The sequence below is a fragment of the Lygodium microphyllum genome, chromosome 8, assembly GCF_053477565.2.
Source record: "Lygodium microphyllum isolate KBCC chromosome 8, Lygodium_microphyllum_v1.1.10, whole genome shotgun sequence".
Classification (NCBI taxonomy): domain Eukaryota; kingdom Viridiplantae; phylum Streptophyta; class Polypodiopsida; order Schizaeales; family Lygodiaceae; genus Lygodium; species Lygodium microphyllum.
In genome coordinates, this window is record NC_141142.1 from 126,503,533 (window position 1) to 126,529,493 (window position 25,961).

Sequence of the window (25,961 nt, forward strand, 5' to 3'; positions counted from 1 at the left end):
TGGAAGAAGGTCTTGGGGGCCTGTTGGTGGCCAAGGTGGCTGGTGGAAGGTTGTTGGAGTTGGCAATAGGGCTATTCTGTGTCAGGGATTGCATAGATGGCCAGTACAAGTGTTGGTTTGTTGGAGATTCTGCACATGACGATTCTTTGCGGACTTGTCGGATGGTAAGGGATAAGCATTCAGAGTTGAGTGTTGATAAAGAGCGAACGACACTTTCGTTGGAGTCTTCAACACCTGCAATTTGAAAACCTCTCGTGTGGTCTCTCCCTAAGGGGTAGTGCTAGTCTTCTTATCGTGCACAAGACATATTTGATTAGTTTGGGAGACAGGTCGAACTCTAAGCAAGCTGAGAGTATTGTCCTGCACTTGAGGACCCAAACTGTGTATATACTTCGGTGCGGATATTATGTAAGTGCCCGTGCATACTTAGATATTACGTAGTTAGAAGACCGTGGGCCAGGTTCCTTGTATAGCAATGGGTTAGTGAAGCAAGGGGCTAAGTTGATGGAAAAATTTGTCGATGAAGACGGGGAGTACACTTGAAGATTGCTGGAGACATCACTATGGTCTTGTCAAGGCAATGTAGCATAATTGAGCTTCTTAATGTCTTAGCTTTTGGTAGCTAGTGGCTACTTGTAGTGCTTGAAAAGTATGGTGTACTTTTCCACTGTCTTTCATGCCTTGCTTACCACTGTTGATTGTAATGGCATTGAGATGGAGTGCAAAAGAATTGTGCAAGTGGTTCAGGGTGATAGGTCTAACCATAGGCGAGGCGAGCTCTCAAGTATGTCCTGCCCTTAATGTGCCCTGAACGATTGTGGGGGATGTACAAAGGGCTAGGGGATTAGGGACGGAGCTAGCTGACCAAGGTCACTAGGCGTACCTAATTTGAGGACCCCTAGGTGTGGTGCTGTGATCGTGTGCGTTTTTTTTCTTTTTCTTTTTCTTTTTCTTTTTTTTCTTTCTTTATTTATTTCTTTTTATTTTCTTTTCTTTTCTTTTCTTTTCTTTTTTTTTTCTTTTTTTTCTTTTTTTTTGTGGAAAAAGTGAATACAATCAATGCCATACATTGAGGCTATTTGCCTTTCATTTGGATTGAGAAATGTTGGGATTCAAAGGCTATGAAGAATTGATATTACAGAGATGATTGTGTCACCAAACTTGATGCTAGAGGAACTGTTGTTGAGATAAAGAGATACACTTGAGATTTTGCAAACCTGTTTGTAACATGTGAGACATCGAACAATTGAGGTAGCACTTGGAGTGAGCTGTGCATGGACAAGGGCAGAGCATCTTGCGAATTGAATCCTGGATGATGAAGAGATGTTCGCCCTTGTTGAGAGCATGGCGCCTGCCCGAACATAGAGTTTGGCCAAGAAGGAGGAGGTAATCGATGATTATGCTTTGGCCATGCTCAATTGCAATATGTGCTTTTTCTGCAGAGGTGTCCTTGGGTTCTCATCTAGTGGCGTTTCCGTCATGGCTTTTGTTTCTTGGTATTCCTATCACTTCCTCCATAATGGTTCTTTGTGGGGTTGGTAGTCTTGTGGTGACTTGGATATTAAACGCTTCTAGACATTGACCTTTGTCATTCTGCATCAACTTGTCACTTTGTGAGAGTACATGCTTGCTTGCGTTAAGTACATCGGACCAATGCAATGTTAAGACATAACTTTTCAGAATGCTATGATGTCTATTGGGATGCCTATTTCATTGCTTGTTAAGGTCACATACATTAACGAGAGGTAACGGGAATGTATACAAGTGGGGATCTTGCCCCTTTACTCATAAAAAAACAAAATGTTCTGGTATGTTGACTTGTCGAGCTACTTGTACATCATAGGGGTTTAGTCGATAGGTACGAGGCGGGGTGAGTCCGGTTGGCTAGGCGACCGGGGTGGTGCTAGTGTGGGGCTCCCATGAGGCTGGGTAGGGAACATGTCCGTCGAGACATGAATGGTGTAGTCCCGGGCCGCTACCATTTCTAGAATGTCTTTAAACAATTCATTAAATTCTGCCCTATCCCTGGTTACCTTGTCACTTCGTGAGCACCTGGTGCCTGAGCGTACGTTGGGCGTCTGTGCAACTAGCGTTGCCACATTTTGTGTGCCTCCCTGAGCGTCCGCTCCCCTAGCCTGCGGATTCTTCGGCCTTCGTCCGGGGAGGTGTCGCTTGGGGCCGCATTTCTTGGTGTACCTTTTAAGAGTGGGCACGTAGTGCACCGACGGAGGGGCGTGTGCTGCATGTTCCCGTCGGCTGCGAAGAGCATCCTTGCAAGCTAGCTGCCCTTGGTTGTCCATGCTTTCCTCGCAGGGGGACCTGTAAGATGCGAATCAAGGATTAGGATTTGTTAAATGATAAGACCATTCATATGCAAGGGATTACAGTGCAGGTTATCAAGCGCATAGGACGAGAAGGGAAGGGGTAGGGCATGCAATGCTTGTTGTAAAGGGATGGCCCCCGTGATGCATACTTAGCCTCCTACCATTAGTAGATCTTGGCTCATGCTGAGTTATGTTTGTTGGCGGTCATGAATTTAGGCAGGGCTCAGCCTTGGAAGGATAGATCGTGAAGGGAAGAAGGTGTATAGAAAAAGGGGATGCACCCTGTCTACACCATCAGAGTTGTTGGTCAAGGCTTCCTATGGCAGTAATGTGGGTTGCATGCCCTTCACTTGGAGGTGGGGATGGTCACACGGCTTTTAAATGCGTGATGAGAGGAGGACTTGAGGAGTTTAGCCTGTCAGACCCAACTCTTCTCCCTGCGCTTGACTATCATTGCTTGTGTGTTGATATTGTTTATACACGGTGACACACAATTCAATGTTTATTTATATACATATTTATGAATCCATGTCACTTCATGAGGATAAGAACCAATTGTAGAACTCGAGATTGTACTGGAGCGTGGCACACACATCTAGTATTCGTGGCAGCTTACTTAATACTAATAGATATTTTGCCACATTGAGTAGCATGGAACCTTGTCCGAGTCTACTGGCTATATGTAACTCCTCCTCAGTGAGAACCTTATCAAACAGAGCATTTTCTTGGCTAGTTCCAGCTAAGTCCATACCCTGAACGGCAGTCAACACTCGAAGGGAAGTTGGTGCCACATAGGTTGGGTCTCTTTGAGACCGCCATTTAGCCAATCGCTCCTCTGAGACTTTCATGATCTGAGCCCCTAGTTCGGCCATTACAACGCGGCTTTCGCACCAACGCTGCTCAAATTGACTCTGGTCTGCTGACAGTCGCTTTAGTTGCTCTATGTCTACAGGATTCGGTCGGCAGAGCACTTCATTGAACGTGACGATTAAGCGCAGTTCATCCGCCTCCTCATCAGAGATGAGTCGCATGCGTTCATGCAGGAGCCTGTCGTAGTGCTCATTAAGATGTTCTTACTCTTCCCAGGATAGAGGAAAGGGCAAGTAATCTCCAAGCTACTCCTTGGGGATTGTGCCCATGTCCGCAAGGACGTAGACACGTGCGACCACTTTGAGCTTAGCATCCAACTCAGTTAAGCATTCTGTGACACTTCTATGTTCAACGAGGGCTTGCTCGGTTGCTATCTCATGCAAAGTTCTAAGAGTTTCCTTAGGCTTTAGCATGGCTGGGGGCTCAGGCCTAGATGAGCAAGATTGGTCAACGCTAGGATTTCTTAGGCTCTTGGGGTTCTCACGTCTCTCCTGAGGTTTTGCTGCTATTTTGTCATGGTTCTTCTCGGATGTGACTGGTATAAATTTGTCACCCTGTTGTGACGACGTTGTATCCACTCTTGATTGGTAAATGCGAGTTCTATTGTTTGTGGATAGAGTGTTGCAAGCAACTATTGATGGCAACGGTTGCTTTGGTTTTTCAGAATACACGGATGTGTATGAGGGTTCACCGTTATTAGGAGAGGCAATAATGGGTTCATTGGTGGATGGACTCGATGCTTTATTCATCGGCTCTCCAGCGCTCTTTGTCTCAATGTTCTTGGGGTCCACAACCACCTGCAACTGTTGTTGTTTTCTCTACTTTCTCCTCTTTTTCTTGGTCAGTGAAGGTGCCTTTCTCAACGACTCAGGATCCTGGACTAGGTCAACTGTTGATGTGCTTGGTTGGGCCTTAGCATTCTCTCTCTCTAGTGTGTCCTTATGGGATATAGCCATGGCCTACTGAATAGCCTTACCAGGCTGTGAGGGCACAACTGCCTCCCTTTTCGGAGAGTCTAGCTCTTCAGCCAACTCCCTTGTGTTTAACTCCTCCAGCCTAGGCTTTAGGCACTTTGAAAGTGTTGGAGTTGTCGAGGGATTTGGTTGCGACACCTCCTCCATAGGTAAACTACTAAGGACACGTTCCACAAGGGGCATTGTCACAGCCAAGGGCTGTGATTGCTGTGATCCCTGATTGGAAGTAGTAGCAGCTAGTTTCGTGGGCTAGCTACCCTTGGTGGATTGCAGTGTCAAGTCCTTAGGCAGATCCGAAGTGGTCGTGCCTTTTGTTGCCCTTAGAGCATTCATTTGAGCATCAGTTGAGCTAGCCACGGTGGATTGCATAGGCATATCCTTAGGTTGAGAGCTAAGGGTGGTGTCGTGTCCTACCTCTTGGACATTTGGAAGCTCTGATGTAAGTAGAGATTGGGATCGAGTAGTCGCACTTGACGACTGTTGTGCTTCCTGTGTCCGTTTAGGGGAAGAGGGTGTAGGAGGCTTGGAACTCCTAAGTGGCTTTGACACTGGCTGGGAGATTTTCTCGTGGCTGTTAGATGATTGTGCTATTTGCTTTGTTGAGCATTTAACCTTGCCCTGAGCAGTGTTGTGCCTATGATGCTTGTTATGCTCTTGGGGAATCAAAAGCTCCTTGGGCACTAGCGGCTTCTGCGTATCCTCAACGATTACATCTGGCATCTGCTTGTCAAGCATGCTAGGCTGAGGATCTACCCTCCGATTGGTCCGGTTTGGTTTCTTGATTTCGACCATGAGGGGCTCGGTCACTCCACTATTGTTGACTCGAGACTTGGTTTTTCATTTAGATCTCGTCCTACGCTTCTTTGCTCTTGATACGATTTGGCCCTCAGTCGACCAGGGAGGTTTAACAAGGGGTTTTGGCACCCAAATCCATCAGTTGCATGCATAATACCCTTGAGCACGAAGCAACACCTTGGATATCCATCGTGGCATTGTGCTAGCTCTCCATCGATGCCTGGATCTAAAAGGGTTGGGCTTCTTTTGGGGTCTTCTACGATATTTGTAAGTCCAAAGCCTGTCGTTGGCATTGTCTCTTGACCTTCTTGGTTCAGGCATGGCCTCACTCACTGGCTCTTGTTGTTCGACCTGTGCTTGTATTAACTCTTCCAACAAGTCCTTGCTCTCGTTAATGGGCTTGATTGTTACGTCAGCACCTTCCTTGCCTTTCCCTCGAGGTTTGCTGAGGTCACCCTTGCTAAAGGTCGTGACTATCCTCACACCCGGTAGTGTCAAGTGTATCCTTTGAGCTACATAGTCAGCCTCACACTTGGTAGCCTTTTTGAAGGGCCTTCCTAGGAGGATTTCCTTTCCACCATTCTCGCTATTGGGAGGAACATAGAATAGGAGTTGCAAGCTTTCTGTTTCAATAGTTACAAGGATTCTACACTTTCCTAGAAGTTCTTGTGGGTGTTCCCCATAAGGATTAAGAGTTGCATTAGTCGGTGTGAGCTCTGGTTGGCCTAGTAGGGTCCATGATTCATAGGTCAAGATATTAAAATCTGCTCCTTCATCAATTAGAGCTCAATAGTATGCTCTCTTTTTGCAGTGAGTTTGACCCTAAGATAAGCAGGTGGTACTATGTCTTCATCTTCTGGGTCTTGGCTTGTAAATTTAAGCCTTCTGACAGATGCCCTTGAGTTCTCAACTACACGACCAGATGTGGATTCTCCACTACTGTCTTGGATCGTTAGTGCAGTGCTATTCAAGGTACATCTCTCATCAAGAGTGTCATGTCTAGTCATCTTTGCATTTGTAGCTTGCTGAAGTTGCATTTTGCTCTGACTAGACACGGTCTGAACACAATGTCTTTGTGTTCTCATGGCATGGCCTTTTTGCCCTTGATGGCTAGTTTGGCCCATTGATGTTCTAGGGTCTCTGTTTCTCTCTGTTCGGGTCTTTTGGTTGCTCTTTTGCTAGTGATGTTCCATGCTCGTGTAGAGCTATTACTACACTAGGGTTCAATTTAGAGGACCCGTCACTGCGCGCGTTTTCTCTCCAATCTACTTGGGGGAGGTGCGGAGGGGGCAGAGCCCCCTCTGTGGGGGTCCGGGGGGGGGGCAGTCCCCCACGGCCCGCAGGGCCGTTACGGTAAAAGCCATGCACAATTTGGAGGACCGTTTATAGCCAAATTTTGAACTACGTGCTCTAAATTTTAGCCCAGTGATGGATCTGTGATGTGCCTTTAGCTCTACGTAGCGTTTCGGGTCAATCTAGGGTTTAGATGTGTCAAAATTTGTGTTCTAGATACCTGTTCGATTTTGACACTTTTTTGTCCGATTCTCACATGTTCGATTTTCAGGAGTCCGATTATCAGAATCGGACGTTCGATTTTGGGTTGGTCCGATCGGCCCGGTGGTCCGATTCTGGGAATCGGATCAGACAAGGTGGTCCGATTCTGACTGGTCCGATTTTGGACTGGTCCAATTTCTAAAATCAGATGGGTTGGTTCGATTCTGGGTGGTTTGAGTTCGAGTGTTCCGAGTGTCCGAGTGGTCCAATTTCCAAAATCGGACGGGTTGGTCCGAGTGGTCCGATCGGATAGGATGGTCCGATCAGACGGTTGTCCGAGTGTCCGATTATGGACTGGTCCGAGTGGTCCAAGTCCGAGTGTCCGAGTATGGACTGGTCCAATTCTGCGACTCAGACGGCCTGGTCCGACTACGTGGCCGACGGCCCGCGAGTTGCACGCAATGCCTCTAGACTAACGTCTACTACACCGAATCGTCCAGCGCCTTCCAGATAGGTGCAAGACACTACAAGGGAATGCCAGACATGCGTGGAACCACTGTGGTGCTGGAATCGAACGGCACTCCAAGGATTTGTGCCCCTATTTCCTTGTTTTAGCCTGTTATACAGTAACAGAGAACCCTACTATTTGTTTCTTTTTCTTTGTTTTTTCCTATCCCAAATGCATCCAAATCATAAAGTAAATACCTACACTACTCCATCTCATAACATAAATCTCAAAAAATCAAAAAAACCTACTTGCTAAGGAGATCGAATACCATCTTCAACCCCCTCGCTTCCTACCTATCTCAAGAACCGGTTCGGGGGAAACCCCTTACTTTGATGCTCGATTCGAAGCATGCAAGCGCTCAAGGCTTGAATCCGTTGGTCCCGGCAACAACGGAACCAAAATGTGTGAGCTTTCACTCAACCGCCAAGACCCACGGACCGCTTATTGTTTCAAGCATTCCAAGCCGAGCACTAATGGCTACCTCTCACATAACCGATGCGCCATCCATATCTACGGGTGTAGTGAGCTTACCTCCGTGCCGTTCGAGTTATCTCCTCTCCCACGCACTCCGGTAGCTCCACGATCCAAGTGCAAGCTTCAAGCAAGCTCCATCCTCAAGCTCCACGCTCCAAGCTCCATTGCCGCGAGCAAGATAAGATAAGAGAAGAGAAGAGAAGAAGAGAGGAGAAGATGGAGAGCTTCTCCTCCTCGGTCCCTCACCCTCACACACTCACTCCCTCACACTCTCACACTCCCTCTCTCAAGCACAAGCTCAAGCAAGCAAGAAGAAGAAGAAGAAGAAGAGAGCTACTTTTGGCCATACACAAGAATGAGCTTCTCATTCACTTTTCAACTTTATATACAAAACCCTAAATCCCTTTTGGGCGGTCATCCCCTTTTCCCCTTTTTACATGGCCGGCCGTAGCCTAGGCCCTTTTTCCCATTGTCCTTTTATCTTCCTAGCTTTCTTTCCACCGCCTGTCTACATTTACAAATTGCACGCGGGTGAGAGCCCGGCACTCCTTGAATTAAACCATGATGCACTTGCGCTCTTTTACAAAAGTTTTGACTTCCGCTTTTCCTTGTGCGCCTTTCTCCCTTATTTAGGACTCTTCTCCTTGTGCGTCTTTCTCTTCCGTTTCTCTTTGCCTTGGCCTTTGTCTTTGTCTTTTGCTTTAGCTTTTTTGGATTTCCCACCTTCGTTCATTTGAGGGTTAACACCTTCTCCTCTGCCCACTGTTACAATACCACTTTCTTGGTCAGGGTTGTATGTTCTGAGGAACTCCACGCACTTTAGGTGGTCCGGCTTATGCGAGAATTTTTCAATATACTTTGTGAGGCTGCATTGTTCCACCACCCTCCTGGCTGCTTCCTCCTTGGCCACCATGAATTCTATGTTGTGGATGGTTCGGAACTTGAGCTGGCTGAAGGCGCAATTCTCTAGATGGATGCGGTATTGTTTCCTCGTCTATGAATGGGAGTCGATGGGTACGCTCTTGCTGTGACATTTTATGCTCTTGCCAATAATTCGTAACTTTCATTAGTATTTTCCACATATCAATTTGCTGGTTGCGTGAGAATAAAAACTCTTGAATGAATTTCTTAGGAAGCAATTTTTTCATACTATATGCTTATGCTTTTTCATTACCTTTACTTTATTGTGTCCCTTTTCATTCATTTCCCATCTGATTCCTTTCACCTTCACCATACCCCCTCCCCTTCCATCTTGAAAAGAATCCTTCCTAGGATTGGGGGTCAAAAGGCTAGGGGCTTTCGGCATGTTGGGGTAGGAGTTACTTGTGAAGAAGCCAAGTGTAGAAATTTGGATTGTATTCCAGTTGAGCGGCGCGGTCTAGATCAAAGGGTCGAATTCCTACGTGTGTGACATATGTGAGGACATCTATGAGGAAGTCACCAGAGTCGACGACTTGACTCGTGATGTGGAGCTCTTCCTCTGTTAAGAGGCGGTCAAGATAGGGATGCCCCTTGATATGCTCGTCCATGGGTAGGCCCCGAAGAGTGGTTAACACTCTATACGAGGTAGGTGCGACGTAAGTGGGATCATACTCTGCCGTTTTGATGGCTTGGCGTTGCTCGGCATTGGTCATTATGCGACATCCGTCAACTTCCCATTGCAACCTAAGAGCGTACCACTGCCTCAAGAAAGGTGATCCAGTGTCAGCAAGGTGGGATAACCTTGCGATCTCTTGGTCAGTGATAGCAAAAGTGGTTTGTGGATCGTATGACATGATGAGACGTTGTTTAATGGCTTGCTCTTTGGGGACCTCACTACCGAGCAACTCAGCAGCAGCACATGAGAAGCCTTTGCGAATGCAAATTCAAAAGTCTCCCAAGAGAAAGGCATATTGCACGCTTCCATTGCAAAGGGTTCTTCTAATAGACCCAAGTCCAAGCGGTCGTAGTAGCTGAGGGCTAGCGATACGAAGGTGGCATTGAGTCATTTAATGCATTCCACTACGTCATTCCCGGTGTCCTCCACAAGGTCAGCGACTAGCGTCAGAAAGGATTTTCGTTCGTAGGAGGGCGTAAGGCCGATAGGTGGTTGAGGTTTGGCAGAACAAGCATTTTTGACCACGAAGATGGGCGGCTAGAAGCTTCCTTGAGCTTGCGGTTGGGCTGCTTTGAACATGGGTGGATTAGGGTCAGCCTTAACAGATGGACTGCTATATTTATCTTTGCTTTGGGCAGTCGGATTGACTTGGTCGGGTGATGCCTCCTATGACAGTGGCTGTTGCTTGGGCCGATAGGTTTGTGCGACTCTCTTGGGCCAAAGCGTAGACAAGTCACATGGTTGGGGCTCTGGAGAGCACTGCGGCCTATGGTTTGGTTGTGTTGAGGGACGCGGGCTAATCAAGCTTGAGGGCGGCGTACGACTAGTGCCGTTGGCCGTAGGGGCTTTAGGGATCCACAGTGAGGTATTTCCCTCATAGTAGCCTTGCGCATGCAAGAGGGCTTTAGGGACCCATCTTTGCTTAATCACGTGGCTCTTCCTGTGATTGCATCTTAACCTCCTGGGTTTAGAGTGCTAGGGTTTATGAGGATGGGCACGTCTAGTCCTAGGCAGTTCTTGCAGCTGTTTAGGCACCCATTGAAAGCGAGGCTGTTGGGCCCTTGCTTTGGTTGCTACGGGCTGTGGTTTATGGAAGTCAGGGAACGGCAGCCGCGCACTACCCCCTCCTTAGTCTTGCCTACAGACGTTTCGATCGGTGGCTTTGCGGACGGTGATAATGTCGCACAGCCCTTGCTGAAAGCTGTGACAATGCGCACGTTGCCTATTGCTAGGTGGATGTGCTGCGACTCATAATCAATATTGCAGTGAGTCTGTTTTTTGAAGGTTCGCCCCAGCAGTGACTCCGTACCTACATCTGTAGTGCTTGGCAACACGTAAAAAAGCATTGGAACAGTCTCAGACTCGATAGAAACGACGACTCTGCACTTGCCGAGAAGTGCGTATGATTGAGCCCCATATGGGTTTAGCTTGGCAGTTGTGGGTTGAAGTAGTGGTTTTCCAAGTTGGATCCAATGATTGTGGGTTAAGACATTGAAGTCTGCTCCCTCGTCGATCAAGGCGTTGAAAGCGCATGTTTGCTTGGCAGTGACCGTGACATGGAGGTAAGAGGGTTCTACGGCTTCCTCATCATCTTCGTTGATTTTAGTGATTGTACCTGCTCATATTTTGACTGGCGGTTCTAAGATTGGTGGCTCATGCAAGGGATGAGTGGGAGGGAAGTACTTCTTGACACGACTGCCAATTGAAGAAGCCTATTCCTTCTCCGTCTAGGGTCTCAAGCTTGACATTGCCGGTTCGGCTGATTGCACGAACCTTGAAGGGTCCGAGACCTCTAAATTTCATCTTTTGCTTATGCCCTTTAACTGAGTAAAGGAGCACTAAGTCACCCTGTTCGAATCCGCACTGCTTGACATGCTTGTCGAACTAGCTTTTGCATCGGGCTTTCTCACAAATCAGTGCGTGGGTGGCTAGAAGACGAGTTTCTGATAGGCGTTCCAGCTCGACCAGGCATTGCATCCATGCCTCCTTCCCTTCCCATCGTTTTTGAAGTGCTATTCTCAGGCTAGAAACGAAGAATTCTAACGGTAGAATTGCCTCAATCCCATAGGTCAACCTAAAGGGGGCTTGGCCGACAGCCATTTTATAAGCTGTGCGGTAGGCCCACAAGGCTACCATCAACTTGTTGTCCCACTCGCTTCGTGAGGCTGAGACTACTTTAGTCAGGATGTTGATAAGAATCTTGTTAGTTGATTCTGCCTGGCCATTAGCCTGAGGGTAGTATGGTGAGGATTTGCGATGGATGATGAGAAAGGTGGATAGGAGATGTGCTATCACTTCGTTGATGAAATGTGTGCCTTGGTCGCTAACTAGTTCGATGGGGCAACCGAAACGCGAGATCACTTGCTCCCATAAGAACTTGGCAGTCGTCCTAGCATTGTTTTTTCGTGTGGCTCTTGCCTCTGCCCATTTTGTGAGGTAATCTGTGGCCACTACGATGTACTTGGCTTGTGAGTACTGCGCCGCAGGACTGATGGGTCCTATGAGGTCAATTCCCCATTTTTCGAAGGGTTGGCGAGCAATAATTGGGGTCAACTCCATTTGATCCTTACAAGTCGGGACTTTTGTCTATTGGCACTTGCCACAATGCTTGACGAATCGTGTGGCATCGCGAAAAAGTGTGGGCCACCATAGTTGAGACTGTAGCACCTTCCATGCTATCGTGTCTCCGCTAAAGTGTCCTCCCGCAATGCCGCTGTGCGCCTCCGAGAGCACATCGTGCATCTCATGCTCACACATGCACCTACGCAGCAATATGTCTTGCCCTAGCCTATAGAGTTGGCCTGCAATCACTTTAGGATCAAACACCTAAGTCGGGCCTTTTCTATTGGGCGGTCAGGTAGTCCGTGCTTGAGCACTTGGACTATGTCGTCCACCCAATATGGCATTAGATTAGCCTTAAATAAATCTCTCTCTGGACAGGTGGAATAAGTGGGCATCAGGTAACTCGTCAATGATGCCTTGTCCAGCAGCTTCTCCTGTGGGGATGCGTGACATGTGATCCACCATGTAATGCTGTTTTCCCTTTCGTACTACCACTGAGAAATCTAACTCTAGGAGCAAGAGGAGCCATCGAGCTACGCGCCCCGTAGCACAAGGTTTGTTCACTAAATAGAGCAGGGTTTGATGGTCCACGAAAAAGATGAAGGGTGTGGCCAATAGATAATGCCGGAATTTCTTCACAGTGAACACCATGGCTAATCCCTCCCTTTCTGTTGTCGAGTAATTCATCTCCGTCTCAGTGAGTTGTCTGCTAGCAAAGCTCACTGGGTAATCTAAGTTATGCTCACCAGGTTGGCACAACACTGCCCCCACCGCAAACTTAGAAGCATCGATGTGCACGTGGAAGGTAATGGTCCAATCTGGGGCTCGTAGAATTGGTGCTGTTGTTAGAGCCTTTTTCAATTCTTCATATGCCCGTTGGCATGCCTCGGTCCACTCGAAGACAATCAGTAGCTTGTACAATGGCCTGGCAATCAACGCGTACTTTAGTACAAATTGCCGATAGTATCCTGTATGGCCTAAAAAGCATTGAACTCCCTTGTAATTAATTGGGGGTGGGAGGTCAACAATAACCCTGACCTTCGAGAAGTCAGTGGCAATGCTGTTCTTCGACACCATGTGTCCTAAGATGCATCTGTGCTTTACCCAAAACTGACACTTCAAGGGGTTCAAGGAGAGACGATATAAGCGGCATCGTTCAAAGACTGCACGGAGTTTGGCTAAGTGTTCGATCCAGGTCGAATGGACACACAGGTCATCGACAAAGACCTCTAACTCCTTGCGAAGCATGTCCTTAAAGATGGTGCACATGAGGCGTTGGAAAGTGGTGGGGGCATTGGTCAACCCGAAGGGCATGACTATGTATGCAAAGACGCCCCACTCCATGGCAAAGGCGGTCTTACGCTTGTTTGCAGGATGCACTTGCACCTGGTTGTACCCTGAGAAGCCATCCAAAAAATTGTAGGCTTCCTTGCTTGCCACCCTCTCAAGCATGTGCTCGGTGTACAGCAATGGATAGTTGTCTCTCTTCGTAGCAGCGTTCACCTTCTTGTAATTGACGCACACTCGGATTTTTTTGTTCTTCTTCATCACAATGACTATGGGTGATACCCAGTCCGTGTGCTCAATTTCGTAAATGAATCCAGCTCTCATCAACTTAACAATTTCCTCTTTGACAGCATGAGCATGTTTTGGATTTATAGGGTACGGTCGGACCGGCGTTGCGTTCGTCGTCATGGGTATGTTGTGAGTCACAACACTCGGATACACCCCTTGTAGCCCTTCTAAGGACCATGCAAACACGTCTATGTACTCTCGCAAGAGAGCAACAAGACTCAATTCTTCTTTACTAGTCAATTCATCGGCAATGAACACTGGTCGGGGTGTTTCCCCTTCCAGGGCTAGGTCTACCTCTTTGACCTTGGCTGGTCCTTTGATTGGTTCGCTCGTCTGCCCTTGACGTTTGGCACCTAATAGAACTACCACCCTATCCCCTTTTTTGAATTTCGTGAAGCGTTTAGGGAGGTCCTGCGGCTTTCGCTGTTCTTCTGATTGTGTATCCCTGGGGTGCTTTGCCTTTTCTTGCCTTAACCGTCTGCATCTCAGGTGGACGGGTAGCTCCCCCTTGGTGTGTCTGGTCATGGGCGGCCTAAGGATCTCTGGATCACTGTCCGAAGTAACTTTCGCGATTCAAAGTCAAACCCTCCATCTTCACTAGAAGAGGTGGTCTCCCTTGGTGGCCGCAATTCAGATGGTGATTTAGTCCTAAGTATTGACGTCGTTCCTGGCTGGGCTAGGCCTGCTTGCTCAAGGTCTATGGCTCCTATGCATTCCAAGCAAGTGCGATCACATTCCATGTGCATGACTCGTCGCTCTATTCTAGGGGTCTGCCTTCCCTGCGGCTTGGCGTATGCTCGTATTTGCTCAATTTCTCATCCTTCAGTGTCATATTCTATGGTATCTATTTCACCCTCGCTGAAGGATTGGCAGTCTTTGTATTCGTCACTGGAATCCTTGTCATCCGACTACTCGTCATCTCCTAGGGCTTGGTATGCCTCATGTCGTTGGTCAGGAACTAGGGCCCAGTTGTACATGAGGTTTAAATCGTGCATCCTGGTCCATTGCCACTTGGAATCCTCTAAGAGATCCTGGAGTGGTTTGAAATTGCAGTTGGGTTGCCAGCCAGCCAGTCTGTTAGGTATTCCAGTACCCCCTCTAGTTCCCTTTTGTTGGATGGTACTTAGAAGGTGACAGGCTCTGGCTTTCCCTGGCGGCTTCCTCCCATCATGCAGACTAGTGCAGAGAGTGCTTCGTTAGACTTGCCGATTGTTTTGATGGCCTGCTCATATGCCTCATGATTCGAGAATGGCAGGTCAATTGTAGCGAGAACATGCATCCAATCCCGCTCATCTTCTGGGCGTGGGATATACTTGGTCAAGGGCCCATAGGGCTTCTTGACCTATGTGTTCCCTTTGAGCATGGCATAGATGGCGTCTAGGTCGACTGGTGAGGTCTTCCAAGTGTCCATCTCTATTCTTATGGCGTCCATTCTATTGCCAAGGAAGATCAAGCCGTTACCCCAATCTTCGATGACTCTAGCGTTGTGCATCCAGGATCGGCCTAACAGGACATCGTAGTCCACTCCCTTCATGACTATAAAGTCGACAGAGAATTGGACACCTACGATCTTCACTGGCCAATTCTTTAGTACCCCGAATGGCTTCACTCTCATACCGTTTGCTAGTGTGACATTAAACCTAGTAGCTTCGACATGCGGGTTTTCCCAAGTCTGAAGCAATGCGTGGCTAAGCACACTAACCCCAGCTCCCGTGTCTATGATTCCCTTTCTTGTTGGGGAGGACCGCATGCATCTTAGAGCCTTTCCAAAAGGCGTTGACGTACAAGGATTTAGGCACAGAGTGCAGCATCAAACTTGGCAATTGTGTTTCTGCGTCCTGGTCTCAAGGGTTTGCCGTGACCTGCTCTTGTGATCCTTCGACCCATTGCTTAAGGTCTTGCCATAGGGTAGGATGCTGCTTAAGCAGATCTCCCAGGCTAAGTGTTACAGGGGTGGTCACTAGCATGGTCAAGAGATCATTAGACACTCGTCCTTCACCTAGCCTAGACTGTCCAAGCCAATGGTCGTGGCTGATCTGCGGTTCTATCGCGTCTAGGCTTGGTCTTAGCGACACTGCTTGTGGCACAGTTGCTTCTATCAACTTAGGTTGAGGCGGTGATATTGGCGTTCTTACGCTGGAGAGATCATCGATCTCGTCCTCTATGATGGGCTCAACGTCTTTGAGATGTTGTTGAGCCTCCCTTACCCATTCATTCACATTTTCTATGGCCTCTAATTGTCGCTTCGGATGCGGGTATTCCCCTACCTTAGCACTTTCTTCTTCGGCTGTCTTAGGGGCTGAAGTCTCTGCCTCCGTGTCTGAAACCTTCTTACCCGCAGGTAGAGTCGTAGCACTCTCGGTCTTTAGTGCGACCTTAGCTTCCGATCTCTTCTTTTTCCGCCTGCGGCTTTTCTTTCCTATCGAGGTTGTGTCAAGATTGCTAGGTCCTGGCAGAGAGATGCCGGCCTGCTTCATTTGGGCTCGGGTCATAACCCGCAATGGAATAGGTGTGGCCTCCCCATCGAGGTTTTCGACACCAAACAGTCCCAGTGGGACAGATGGCAAGTTGGTTGAACTAGAGGATGGCTTTTGCTTTGGGAAATCTATGAAAAGATGGGTGATTCCACACTCTGCGCACCTTTGGTCAGCGTTGTCTCTGTTTTGCTGCTCTCTTTCAGGGCATCATGATGAGACATGATCGGGGTGACCACAAGTCCAACAAGTGATTGGATCCTGCGGCTGCCCTCCTAGGCCTCTACCTTGCCCTCGTCCTAGCGCCATCACCGGCACGGGTCAATAATCCATGAGGACTGCATTGCCCTCGTCGCCGTGCGAGATGTAATGGTATATGTAAGTCTGTTCATCATTCGGCTCCTCCACGTAGTGTACTAGAGCATCGCTCGGTGGGTGGGTCACGTAAGGACCAGGCGGTCTAGGAATGTCTATAGAATTTATGTCCATTCTAGGGACGGTTGGTTTCATATCGTTAGGCACGGGAAGAGCCAATGGGACTCCCCTTTCGAAGAATGGCTGCGACCTGTTCGCTAGGTAGGGCTGGCTGTAAGGTTGTGAGTATGGAAGTCTTCTTGGTAACCTACAATGTGCAACATCATGGCCGAACCTACCGTAGTTAGTGCAAGGTCTTGACCTAGAGTCTTGACACTCGACCAGCAAGTGGTTTCCGCCACAGTACACGCATTGGACGTGCGGGCGCGTTGGTCGTCTCAACATGTCTTGTAACTTAGCTAATTCCATCTTGACCTCAGTCAAGCCTTGGTCTGTCTCGGTGGCCTTCCCCTTATCTTGGGATGATGGGATGGACTGCTCACTAGAGGCTGACGTTCTCTCTGAGCTTCGCGAGTTGGGTTCTTCTAGATTTGAGCTCCTAGAGCTCCGCTCTTTCAGCTAGTCATCGATTCTGATGGCTTCCTCAAACACTCTAGCCACCACATCCCGCTGCAAGCTTGAATTGCTTGCCAAAGCCTTATATAACTCATCGTCTCGAATTTTGCTGATGAATACAGTCGAAACTGCTCTATCAGTCGGTCGCTCGTCTAGAGGGATTCTCTTAAAGAGACTCCTCACATGGGTCACGTAGTCGCGGATGTTCTCCTTCTCTTTCTGCTTGACGTTCATCAAGCGTACTAGCAGGTTATCGGAGTATCCGGGCTCGGCAAATCTCTTGACGAAGAGATCCTTGAGGTTATTGAAGTTGGCTCGTTCTACGACATCCAGGCTTGTATACCACGTCCTACCCTTGTCGCCTAGGCAAATCCCGAATGCTTGCGAACGTTGAGTCTGGTCGTTGAGGCCATTGGCTTCGCAGACTTGCTCAAACTGCTCAACAAAGCTGTATGGATCGTCATGCAGTTGGTACTTATCGAGTTGCTTGGAAACAATCGGTATTTTGGCCTGGCTTTTTGGGCCTTGGTTCGCCCCTAATCCTACAAGCAGAGACGTCGCTAGTGCGGTGGCACTCTGCTCTATCGCGATGTTATCGAGCAGCCGTTTCATGAGGAGCTCGCTCAATGTCAAGTCTCCCTCTAGTGCTCTCTCATGGTCCATTTGGTTTTGGCTAGCCAAGCTCTTGCTGAACTTGGCTGGCTCCCTCTAGTGCTCTCTCATGGTCCATTCAGTTTCGGCCAGCCAAGTTCAGTACTCGTTGCACCTCATGCAGCTCCATGCTTTGCCTTTGACTCCTAGCCTATTGATCCCTATTATAATCAGCCATTCCCTGAAATGCCTTGTGGCCTAGCCTTCTCTCCTCCTCTAGGTCTGCAATGATTGCATCTGCTGTCTTGCCGTGGTGCTCGCACCGGACGTACGCATTGTAACTGCTCACCAGCTGCTGCTACTGGATAGCATCTGGGAATACACTCAAATCGAGCTCCTCATTAGATCGATGGTTTGAGCTTTCTTCCGTCATGGTCGAATTCTTGCGCTCCACTACGCTGTCAATCAAGTTGAATAGTCCTGACAGATCTTTGTCGTTGGCGTTCCTTGCTTGGTCCTACTCTGTGCTTGATGGTTTGTCTATATCTTGGGTCCTCTCCTATTGGTGGGTTCCTTGAGTGTTTTATCTGAGTGAGTCCCTTTGGTTATTGAATACAAACCTCAATTTAGGGTCACTCGTTGAGTGTGTCATTCCTCGTGCACTTGTCCCCAATCAGGCTTTCAGCTTTCTTAAGTGTACTTCAAGTGCGAAAATTCCATGTGAGTGCAGCGACAACTCCTCAGCGTCCTACACACTATCGCTTGTTTCAGGCCTGATAGGCTTGTAGGTCCATTTTCTGGCCGTTTAGTTAGGGTTTAGGGTTTCCTTGTATGTTGCCTTGTTCGCTTTCGGTCGATTAGCTTGGACTCGGACGGTCGAGTGGGTTGACTCAGACAGTTGCCTCGGATGGGGGCCAAGGGCCTTGGCCGAGTGGGCCGAGTGACCAGGGCCGGGTCGAGTGGGCCAACTAGGGTTTGGCCGACTAGGGTCAAGTGGGCCGACCAAGTGGGCCGAGTGACCAGGGCCGAGGGCCGATTCTGGGACTCGGCCCAGGAGAGGCCACTCGGATGGGCCGAATGCGGCACACATAACCCTCTCCTGGGCCGATTCTGGGACTCGGCCCAGGAGAGGCCACTCAGATGGGCCGAATGTAGTGCACGTAACCCGCGAGAACATGATTTCGATCGTTTTACCAAATGTAGGCTGGCGCCATGGTCATGCACTTCCAGATCCTATCTAGGGAGTAGAGGGAGAGGTTTGTATACCTGAACAGGCCGGTAAGTGCGTCGATGATGCGATCGAATCAACACGGGCTGGAGCTCTCTATCTCTCTCTCTCTCTCTCTCTCACTGAAATGGCACAAATGAGCTCTCTTTTGGCCTCCTGTCTCTTATATGCCTTCCCAAATGTGGCGTTGACGCCCTTAGTCACTCACTTGCCGATCTTAGGCATCATTAGCGAGCATTTTACACATTTTTCATGATTTTTTTCCTGTTTTGCCCTGTTTTGAAATAGTAAACCCTACCCTTTTCTGGTTCGATTTCCTAACTCTAACCTACGTTAAATGCAACAAAGATCAAAGGCAAAAAACTGAAATAGATTCTCCATGCTTTCCAATAATCAAACAACCAAAATATCCCAAAATACTTACTTGTTTTGAAGATTAAAAACACCCAAACTTCCTACCTATCTCAAGCTCCGTTTCGGGGATGAGTACCCTACTTCGATGCTCGATATGAGGCGCGCAAGTGCTCAAGCTTGAATCCGTTTGTCCCGGCAACGGAACCAAAATGTAGGAGCTTTCACTCAACCGCCAAGACCCACGGACTGCTTATTGCTCAAGCGTTCCAAAGCGAGCTCTAATGACTATCTCTCACCTAGCCGATGCGCCGTCGATCCTACGAGTGTAGTGAGCTTACCTTGATGCTCGATCGAGTACCATTCTCTCTCTTGCACTCCGGTAGCTCCACGATTCTCGATGCTAGCTCAAGCATCCTCAAGCCTCCTCCATCTCCAAGCTCCATCCTCCATAGACACGCACGCAAGAGAAGAGAAGAGAAGAGAAGAGGAGATGGTAAAGAGCTTCACCCTCTTGATCCCTCACTCGCACACACACTCACTCCCTCACACTCTCACACTCCCTCTCTCATGAGCACACAAGCAAGAAGGAGAGAAGAAGAGAGGAAGAAGAAGACTCTTTTTGCCACACACCAAAGAATGAGCTTCTCATTCGCTTTTCAACTTTATATACAAAGCCCTAAATCCTTTTTGGGCGGTCATCCCCTTTTCCCTTTTTTTACATGGCCGGCCGTAGCCTAGGCCCTTTTCCCATTTCTCACCATTCTAATTTATCATGTTCCCAACTAATGCGTACACTTTGCACAGGAGTGAGCCTGGAGCTCTTTTACAAGGATTTGGGAGCACTTCCGTATATAATGGTGCGCCTTTTACTCTTTTGTCACCTCGGGTGACACTGAGACTTCCTGAGGGTTGTGCCCGAACCTTTAAATTTTTCAGGGTCTGGTTACCGATCAAGGCGTCTTTTTTGCTATTTCCCTTTTTTTTTGTTTTCTGCTCCTCTGTGCTCGGGAAACATGGTAACAATCTAAGTTCAAAAGAGCTAAAACAAATGGACGAAGCAGCTGGCTGAAGACTAAAGAGAAGACTGAAGTGAAAGTGACAGTAAGAGACACTATAGTGGCTCTGGTGCCTCTTCGCATCAGACATACCCCTTGGGAGGTGTATTCACGACCTAAGAAGGATTATTGAGAGTCATTATTGAGCATTGTAGTGAGGCTATGATGTACTATTGAGAGAGAGAGAGAGAGAGAGAGAGCCAGAGATAGCCAATTCCATAAAAACAGTGTAATTGTATATGAGAGATTGAGAGAGAAAACTATGACGACATTGAAGATGAATACTATGTGATTGATTTCCATTCAAAATTGGTGTATTATTTTATGTTCCTTGTTCTATTGATGGATTCTATGAAGATGTTGAAGATTATGGTTGATTTTATCAAATCCGTGGGAGATATCTACTATAATGCTACGTGAAGAATTACTGTTTTCTTTGTTTTGATCATCAAAAGAATGAAATACACGCTTATTGATGTTACAAGATAGATTTTTTTGCAATAGAATCCCCTTTTCCTTGGTGTTCTTCTTGGGGCTCCATAGGTTTGTCCAAGAGATCTTGGAGAGATTTAAGGTTAGCGCCTGGGTTGCGTGCTAGCTTGTTTGTCAGATGCTCCAGGGTCTCAAGGAATTCTTGCTTGTTGCTGGGGATATGAGATTTAGCAGGGTGTGGCCATTCGTTTGAGCTCTTAGCCATCATGAAGAGCTAGCACTGAAGGTCATCTTTGGGCTTAGCGACTGCCTTAGTAGCCTGCGCATACTCCTCATTGTTCAAGAATGGTAAATCGATAGTGGCTAGCACATGCATCCAATCTCTCATATCTTTTGGACAAGGGGTATACTTAGTCAATGGCTCATAAGATTTTCTAATATGGGTGTCACCTTTCAGCATGGCTGAGATGGCATTTAGGTCAACTAGTGTGTCTTCCAAGTGTCCATCTCTACCCTCACTACTTCTGTTCTATTGTCTAAGAAGATTAGACCATCATCCTAGTCCTCTATGACATGTGCATTATGCATCCAAGGCCAGCCTAACAGGATGTCATAGTCCACCTCCTTCATGACTATAAAGTCAACAGAGAATTGGACTCCTGCGATCTTCAAGGGCCAGTTCTTTAGTACACTGTGCAAATGGCCTTACCTTCATTCCATTTGCTAATGTGACATTAAACCTAGCATTCTCAATAGGCAGGTTATCCCAAGCCTGGAGTACCGCGTGGCTAAGCACACTAACTCCTGCCCTCATGTCTACAATTCTCTTTCTTGTGGTATCTCCGAGAGCTAAGATTGGTATGACAACATGCATTTTCATGCCTTCCCAGAAAGCATTGACATGCAAGGATTTGGGCGTTGAGTGCAACGTCAAACTTGGTATTTTTGTCTCTATATCATGTTCGTTCAAGTCAGTGGTAGCTTGCTCCCTCAGACCTTCAACCCATTGTTTTAACTCTTGCCACAACATCGGATGCTACCTAGGTAGATCTCCTATTCTTAGCATCATAGGGGTGGAGGAGGTTGCTAGCTGCTTGCTTTTCTCCAAATCTTGCATTTTCAGGCCAATGGCCTTGATTGATTCACTTGCCCGTAGCATTCAAGCTCTGTCTAAGTGGCACTACTTGTGGTGCAACCGTGTCTCTCGATTTTGGTCGTGGTGGTGAGATTGGTGTGCTTATACTTGAGAGATCATTGATCTCATCTTCCAATAAGGGCTCAGTGTCTTTTAGGTGTTCTTGGGCCTCTTTCACCCACTCCTTCACTTTCTCGATGGCTTTGAGTTGGTACTTTGGGTTGGGGTATTCCCCTACCTTCACAAGTCTTCCCTTCTCAAGCATATCAGGAGCTGACATTTCTGCCTCTACGCCTGTCACCTTTTTTCTAGTAGGCAGGATTGTGGCACTCTCTATTTTTAGCGTGACCTTTGCGTCCAATTTATTTCTCCTTCTCCCATGACTCATTTTTCCAATTGAGGTTGCGTCTAAGTTGCTAGGACCTGGCAATGATATGCCGGCCTTCTTCTTTTGCGCGCATGCCATGACATGCAATGGGATGGGCATGGCCTCCATGTTGAGTGTCTTAACACCAAACAACCCCAATGGGACTGATGACACAATTTTTGAACTAGAGGATGGTTCCTGCCTAGGCCAATCAGCAAAGAGATGAGTGATCCTGCACTCTATGCATCTAAGATCTACCTTGTCGTGGTTGGCCTACTTCCTCTTAGGGCAACATGAGGAGATATTTTCACGGTGACTGCAAGTCCAACATGAGATCAGATCTTGGGTCTACCCTCCTACACCTTTACCTCTACCTCTACTTAATGCCATCACTGGTATTGGTTTGTAATCCATAAGGATCAGGTTACCCTCTTTGACATACGAGATGTAAGGGTTCACGTAAGGTTCTTCTCATTCAGCTCCTCCACATAGTAGACAAGATTATTGCTTAGTGGATGTCAAGATTGTGGGAGAGAAGGAAGGAGTCTCGCTTGAAGCTTTCTTGCTTGCACAATGGGGGAAGACACACAAGGGTGGAGGCTGAAAACAGTTTTCCTCTTCTTAGTTGTGTAAGCCAAAAAGAACTCTCATACAAAGAAATAGAAGAACCCTATATATGGGTCTCAAAACAAACTCAACTAACTAAGGTGGCATACTAACTGAGCCACGAACTAGAGTAGATAAGGATAGCTATCATGTAGCTATTATTCAGGGGCGGTGTACCAACCGCATCTGCAACTGACAAGTCGGTGACATAAATACACAACGGTCACCCTGGCGTATCACGAGTGGAGCTCGATATCTCAACACTCCCCCTCGAGCTCAATCCCAATTCCTGCACACCGAGCAGGTCTCTGAACTTGCGCAGCTTCTCTGCGCCTAATGCCTTCGTAAATATGTCAGCTACCTGATCCTCTGTGCTGACATAAACTAGATCAATAAGACCTAGTAAAACCCTCTCTCGCACATAGTGATAATGCACCTCAATGTGCTTTGTTCTAGCATGATAGACTGGGTTATTTGCCAAGTGTATACTACTCATGTTGTCACAATAAATGACAACTGGCCCATCTGTAGACTGATGCATATCATAAAGTAGCTTATGCAACCAAGCTACCTCACATGCAGCCATTGCTGCACCCCTGTACTCAGCCTCTGTGCTCGACAAGGCAACTATAGGCTGTTTCTTGCTGCTCCAAGTGACTGCAGCACTCCCAAAAGAGAACACATATCCACTGGTAGATCGTCTATCAGAAATACTACCAGCCCAATCAGCATCAGTGTATCCATGCAACTGTATCTGAACCCCAGTCTCATAAAATAGTCCATACTGCAATGTGGACTTCACATACCTGAGTATGCGTCTAGCCGCATCCAAATGTGGTTTCCTTGGAGCCTGCATAAACTGACTTACCAATCCAACAGCATAGCTCAAATCTGGCCTGGTAATAGTCATATAAATCAAACTTCCTACTATGCGTCTGTACATAGTAGGGTCTTCCAGAAGCTCACCTGCATCTGTGCTCAGCTTCACATTCTGCTCCAAAGGAACTGAAATAGGCTTACAACCTGTCATCCCATATTTGGACAGCATGTCCAATCCATACTGCCTCTGCAAGAGCTGTATCCCACTTGGTGATCTAATCACCTCAATGCCCAAGAAATAACGCAGCTCTCCCAAATCCTTCATCTCAAACTTCTGCTTCAATAGCATTTTCACATGAAGGATATCTTCATCACTGTCACCTGTCATAATCAAATCATCAACATAAATGACAAGTAGCATAATACCTTTCTCTGTTTTTCTCACATAAAGTGAGAAATCTGCCTTGGAAATCTGAAAGCCAATAGTGACAAGATACTGTCCTATCTTGTCAGACCATGCTCTAGGTGCTTGCTTAAAGCCATACAATGCTTTCTTCAACCTGCAAACAAACTCAGGATGAACAGCATGCACATAACCTGGTGGCTGCTCCATATAGACCTCTTCTTGCAAATCACCATGCAAGAAGGCATTATTTACATCCATCTGATGTAAAGACCATCCCTTTGATGCAGCCATAGCAATGACTGCTCTTACGGTTGCCATCCTTGCAACCGGACTGAATGTTTCTTCATAGTCAATGCCATATGTTTGTGCATACCCCTTGACTACTAATCTTGCCTTGTATCTGTTCACGGAACCATCTGCATTGTGCTTCACCTTATAAACCCACTTACAGCCAATTGCATTTTTACCTTTAGGCAAAGGTACCAATTCCCATGTAGCATTTGCTTCCAAGGCATCCATTTCTTCATCCATGGCTTTCTCCCATTTTTCTTTTCCCATGGCTTGCTCAAAAGAAGTGGGTTCTGGTTCCTGTATCACCTTGACCATATATGCATAGTGAATGGCTGTAAATCCATCATATTTCAGCCTATCCACAGGATACCTAACTCTGGTAGACCTGTGCAAAGTGGGTTCACTCCCAGGTGCTCTCAAAACATCCCTGGTCTTCCTTACTCCAGGTGTAACAATAGAAGGAATACCCAACTCATCATCAATGCTCTGTTCTGAGCCACTGGATTCACCATCCACATAAGAGTGACCTGCATTCACATCAAACATGGGCTGATCAACCTTCTCTTTTCCTTTTCGTGATACCTGCATACCACTATCTGCATTGCTTTGAGAAGATTCTCCTGATCTCAATCTGCCTGTCCATGGCGAAGAATGTGAACCACTGCTAGAGGACGCTCCAGGTCCACTAATATTTTGTGACTGCTGCTGTGAATTCTGTGCAGCATTACCATTTTGTGCATCTACATCATCAATCACATTTACTGGTTTATACCAGCTACTCATCTCATCAAAAACAACATCTCTGCTCACTGTAAACTTACGAGTAGAAGGGTTATAGCATCTATACCCTTTTTGCTGCAGAGAGTAACCAATAAAGATGCACTTCTCAGCTTTTGGATCCAACTTGGATCTCAACTCATCTGGCACATGTACATAGGCAATGCAACCAAAAATTTTCAAATGAGAAATATCTGGTTTCCTACCAGTATATCTCTCCTCTGGAGTCATTCCATGTATTGCTGCAGTGGGAGTCCTATTCATTATGTAGACTGCTGTAGCAACTGCTTCAGCCCAATAAAAATCTGGCAGGTCTTTTTCATTGAGCATGGCACGAGACACCTCTCCAATATGTCTGTTTTTTCTTTCTGCAATTCCATTTTGTTGTGGGGTATGACTGCATGAATATTGCTGCTTTATGCCATGCTCCTGCAAGAACTTTGCAAACTCATTTGAGAGGTACTCTCCCCCTCCATCTGACCTTAGGCATTTTATTTGCAGACCTGTTTCTTTTTCAGCCATAGCTTTAAGGGTTTTGAAATGCCCAAAAACTTCACTTTTCTTTTTCATAAAATACACCCAAACTTTTCTGCTATAGTCATCAATAAAAGTGACAAAATAATGACAGCCTCCAAGAGATGCAGCTTTAGTAGTCCACACATCAGAGTGGATTAATTCCAATGGCTTCTCACTCTCTTGAACATGTCTAGGAAATGGTTTCCTTGCCTGTTTTCCAAATTGACAGGCTTCACATACCTTATGCATTTCTGCAACCTTGAATTTCGGCAAACCTGCAACAATATTTTGGGCCTGCATTGATTTAAGTCGCTGTACATTAACATGACCAATGCGTTTATGCCAGATATCAATATCTGCAACTACACCGGTCCCATGTGCAAACATTGCTGCACTCAATTCAGACATGTCTGCATCCAATGTAAACATTCTGCCCTTCTTCTTTCCTTTTGCTATCAAGCGACCTTTATTTTTCATATCCTCAACAAAGCATCCATGAGGATTAAATCTGACCTGCAAGCCCTATTCAACCATTTGACCAACAGAAACCAGATTCTTGGTGATATTCGGGACATGAAATACATCGGACAGGTATTTCTTTTTCCCATCCTGCATAGACAAGGGAATCTTTCCAATCTGCACAATAGGATGTGCAGTATCATCACCAGTCTCCACAAATCCTGGTTTTTCCATTTTCCTTGCATCCTCCATCCATTCTGCATGACCTGTCATGTGGTTTGATGCACCTGAGTCAACATACCATACATCATTGCTTTCTTCTGCACTTGTCACAGAATTGTTCATGTG